Source organism: Oncorhynchus keta, chromosome 1 (assembly GCF_023373465.1).
Source record: "Oncorhynchus keta strain PuntledgeMale-10-30-2019 chromosome 1, Oket_V2, whole genome shotgun sequence".
NCBI classification, from domain to species: domain Eukaryota; kingdom Metazoa; phylum Chordata; class Actinopteri; order Salmoniformes; family Salmonidae; genus Oncorhynchus; species Oncorhynchus keta.
Genome location: NC_068421.1, coordinates 9,315,461 through 9,320,086, shown reverse-complemented (window position 1 = coordinate 9,320,086; position 4,626 = coordinate 9,315,461). Strand labels below are relative to the sequence as shown.

Sequence of the window (4,626 nt, the reverse complement as noted above, 5' to 3'; positions counted from 1 at the left end):
AGGTTAGTATCACACCTCATGTAGCCCAGCCCATAGGCCTATATGTTTTAATAAGGTTAGTATCACACCTCATGTAGCCCAGCCCATAGTCCTATAAGGTTAGTATCACACCTCATGTAGCCCAGCCCATAGGCCTATAAGGTTAGTATCACACCTCATGTAGCCCAGCCCATAGTCCTATAAGGTTAGTATCACACCTCATGTAGCCCAGCCCATAGACCTATAAGGTTAGTATCACACCTCATGTATCCCAGCCCATAGGCCTATAAGGTTAGTATCACACCTCATGTAGCCTAGTCCATAGTCCTATAAGGTTAGTATCACACCTCATGTAGCCCAGCCCATAGTCCTATAAGGTTAGTATCACACCTCATGTAGCCTAGTCCATAGTCCTATAAGGTTAGTATCACACCTCATGTAGTCTAGCCCATAGTCCTATAAGGTTAGTATCACACCTCATGTAGCCTAGTCCATAGTCCTATAAGGTTAGTATCACACCTCATGTAGCCTAGTCCATAGTCCTATAAGGTTAGTATCACACCTCATGTAGCCTAGTCCATAGTCCTATAAGGTTAGTATCACACCTCATGTAGCCCAGCCCATAGTCCTATAAGGTTAGTATCACACCTCATGTAGCCTAGTCCATAGTCCTATAAGGTGAGTATCACACCTCATGTAGTCCAGCCCATAGTCCTATAAGGTTAGTATCACACCTCATGTAGCCCAGCCCATAGGCCTGTATGTTTTAATAAGGTTAGTATCACACCTCATGTAGCCCAGCCCATAGGCCTGTATGTTTTAATAAGGTTAGTATCACACCTCATGTAGCCCAGCCCATAGGCCTATAAGGTTAGTATCACACCTCATGTAGCCCAGCCCATAGGCCTGTATGTTTTAATAAGGTTAGTATCACACCTCATGTAGCCCAGCCCATAGACCTATAAGGTTAGTATCACACCTCATGTAGCCTAGTCCATAGTCCTATAAGGTTAGTATCACACCTCATGTAGCCTAGTCCATAGTCCTATAAGGTTAGTATCACACCTCATGTAGCCCAGCCCATAGTCCTATAAGGTTAGTATCACACCTCATGTAGCCTAGTCCATAGTCCTATAAGGTTAGTATCACACCTCATGTAGCCCAGCCCATTGTCCTATAAGGTTAGTATCACACCTCATGTAGTCCAGCCCATAGTCCTATAAGGTTAGTATCACACCTCATGTAGCCTAGTCCATAGTCCTATAAGGTTAGTATCACACCTCATGTAGCCCAGCCCATAGTCCTATAAGGTTAGTATCACACCTCATGTAGCCCAGCCCATAGGCCTATAAGGTTAGTATCACACCTCATGTAGCCCAGCCCATAGTCCTATAAGGTTAGTATCACACCTCATGTAGCCCAGCCCATAGGCCTATAAGGTTAGTATCACACCTCATGTAGCCCAGCCCATAGACCTATAAGGTTAGTATCACACCTCATGTAGCCCAGCCCATAGACCTATAAGGTTAGTATCACACCTCATGTAGCCCAGCCCATAGGCCTATAAGGTTAGTATCACACCTCATGTAGCCCAGCCCATAGGCCTGTATGTTTTAATAAGGTTAGTATCATACCTCATGTAGCCCAGCCCATAGGTCTATAAGGTTTGTATCACACCTCATGTAGCCCAGCCCATAGTCCTGTATGTTTTAATAAGGTTAGTATCACACCTCATGTAGTCCAGCCCATAGTCCTATAAGGTTAGTATCACACCTCATGTAGCCCAGCCCATAGTCCTATAAGGTTAGTATCACACCTCATGTAGCCCAGCCCATAGTCCTATAAGGTTAGTATCACACCTCATGTAGCCCAGCCCATAGTCCTATAAGGTTGGTATCACACCTCATGTAGCCCAGCCCATAGTCCTATAAGGTTAGTATCACACCTCATGTAGCCCAGCCCATAGGCCTATATGTTTTAATAAGGTTAGTATCACACCTCATGTAGCCCAGCCCATAGACCTATAAGGTTAGTATCACACCTCATGTAGCCTAGCCCATAGACCTATATGTTTTAATAAGGTTAGTATCACACCTCATGTAGCCCAGCCCATAGTCCTATAAGGTTAGTATCACACCTCATGTAGCCCAGCCCATAGGTCTATATGTTTTAATAAGGTTTGTATCGCAAGTAAAGTGGCCAAATAACTTCTCCAACTCAGAGTATATTATTCTGTTCTTCTGAAATACATTTTCTTCATATCTTGTTTCTTTAGACCTGTCTAAAATACATAATGGATGTATTGTGGAGGTGTAGACTATATTACACGGAATGAATATACTTTTTAAAATGTAGATGATCCAAAGGTCTTCATCAGTGGCTTGTAGTCTATGAGTGGAAGTCATGACCACCACTGCCCTCATGCTGGGCAATGTAGTCATTTCTGCTTTCCTAAATGCCCACTTGCTGAGAAGACCATGACTGTTATGACTGTTAGAGGGAAGAGGGAAGAGGGAAGGACTCAGAGGACAGAGGGAGAGGTCGAGAGGATGAAATGACAGGGAGAGAAGGAGAGAAGAAGCAAAGCAGAATGTGATTTGAACTGTAAAAGAGAGAGGAGTGGGAGAGAATGTGAAGGAGAGGAGAGAGAGCAGATAGGGTTAAGGAGAGGAGAGAGAGCAGATAGGGTTAAGGAGAGGAGAGAGAGAGTAGATAGGGTTAAGGAGAGGAGAGAGAGCAGATAGGGTTAAGGAGAGGAGAGAGGGAGAGAGGTTGAATGAGAGGTGAGAGGGTGAAGGAGAGGAGAGGTGAGAGGGTGAAGGAGAGGAGAGGAGAGAGGGTGAAGGAGAGGAGAGAGGGAGAGAGTGTGAATTAGAGGGGAGAGAGGGGGAAGGAGAGGAGAGAGGGAGAGAGGGTGAAGGAGAGGTGAGAGGGTGAAGGAGAGGTGAGAGGGAGAGAGTGTGAAGTAGAGGGGAGAGATTGTGAAGGAGAGGTGAGAGGGTGAAGGAGAGGTGAGAGGGTGAAGGAGAGGTGAGAGGGAGAGAGTGTGAAGTAGAGGGGAGAGATTGTGAAGGAGAGGTGAGAGGGTGAAGGAGAGGTGAGAGGGTGAAGGAGAGGTGAGAGGGAGAGAGTGTGAATTAGAGGGGAGAGATTGTGAAGGAGAGGAGAGTGGGAGAGAGTGTGAAAGAGAGGGAGAGCGTGCGAAGGAGAGGAGAGTGGGAGAGAGTGTGAAAGAGAGGGAGAGCGTGCGAAGGAGAGTAGAGTGGGAGAGAGTGTGAAAGAGAGGGAGAGCGTGCGAAGGAGAGTAGAGTGGGAGAGAGTGTGAAAGAGAGGGAGAGCGTGCAAAGGAGAGTAGAGTGGGAGAGAGTGTGAAAGAGAGGGAGAGCGTGCGAAGGAGAGGAGAGAGGGAGAGAGTGTGAAAGAGAGGGAGAGAGTGTGAAAGAGAGGGAGAGCGTGCGAAGGAGAGGAGAGGGAGAGAGTGTGAAAGAGAGGGAGAGCGTGCGAAGGAGAGGAGAGTGGGAGAGAGTGTGAAAGAGAGGGAGAGCGTGCGAAGGAGAGGAGAGTGGGAGAGAGTGTGAAAGAGAGGGAGAGCGTGCGAAGGAGAGGAGAGTGGGAGAGAGTGTGAAAGAGAGGGAGAGCGTGCAAAGGAGAGTAGAGTGGGAGAGAGTGTGAAAGAGAGGGAGAGCGTGCGAAGGAGAGGAGAGAGGGAGAGAGTGTGAAAGAGAGGGAGAGAGTGTGAAAGAGAGGGAGAGCGTGCGAAGGAGAGGAGAGTGGGAGAGAGTGTGAAAGAGAGGGAGAGCGTGTGAAGGAGAGGAGAGAAGGAACACCAAATAATGCACGCAGAGCAGAATTAGGCTGATACCTAGTAATTATCAAAATCCAGAAAAAATCTATGAAATACTACAACTAATTATTCTACAACCACCTAAAAGGAGGTGATTCCCAAACCTTCCATAACAAAGCCATCATCTACAGAGAGATGAACCTGGAGAAGAGTCCCCTAAGCAAGCTGGTCCTGGGGCTCTGTTCACAAACACAAACAGACCCCACAGAGCCCCAGGACAGCAACACAATTAGACCCAACCAAATCACGAGAAAACAAAAGATAATTACTTGACACATTGGAAAGAATTAACAAAAACCAGAGCAAACTAGAACTCTATTTGGCCGTAAAACAGAGAGTACACAGTGGCAGAATACCTGACCACTGTGACTGACCCTAAACAGAGAGTACACAGTGGTAGAATACCTGACCACTGTGACTGACCCGAAATTAAGGAAATCTTTGACTATGTACAGACTTGGTGAGCATAGCCTTGCTATTGAGAAAGGCCGCCGTAGGCAGACATGGCTCTCAAGAGAAGACAGGCTATGTGCTCACTTCACACAAAATGAGGTGGAAACTGAGCTGCACTTCCTAACCTCCTGCCAATGTATATTAGATACACATATTTCCCCTCAGATTACACAGATCCACAATTATTTTTGTAAACAAATATAATTTTGATAAACTCCCATATCTACTGGGTGAAATTCCACAGTGTGACATCACAGCAGCAAGATTTGTGACCTGTTGCCACGAGAAAAGGGCAACCAGTGAAGAACAAAAACCATTGTAAATACAACCCATATTTATGCTTATTTATT

The 4,626-nt window shown here is 46.2% G+C and overlaps 1 long non-coding RNA gene across 2 annotated transcripts; it reads right to left on the bottom strand.

The window, feature by feature from the left end:
- Nucleotides 1-435: 435 nt before the first annotated feature.
- On the bottom strand, nucleotides 436-1,105 carry LOC127915284 (uncharacterized). 2 transcript variants are annotated; one of them, XR_008090921.1, is made up of 3 exons: nucleotides 959-1,105; nucleotides 767-862; nucleotides 436-541 (listed from the first exon to the last, which is right to left on the bottom strand). It is a non-coding gene; the product is annotated as an uncharacterized LOC127915284 (long non-coding RNA). The 2 variants fall into 2 exon arrangements; XR_008090878.1 differs by having other exon boundaries at nucleotides 472-584.
- Nucleotides 1,106-4,626: the final 3,521 nt, after the last annotated feature.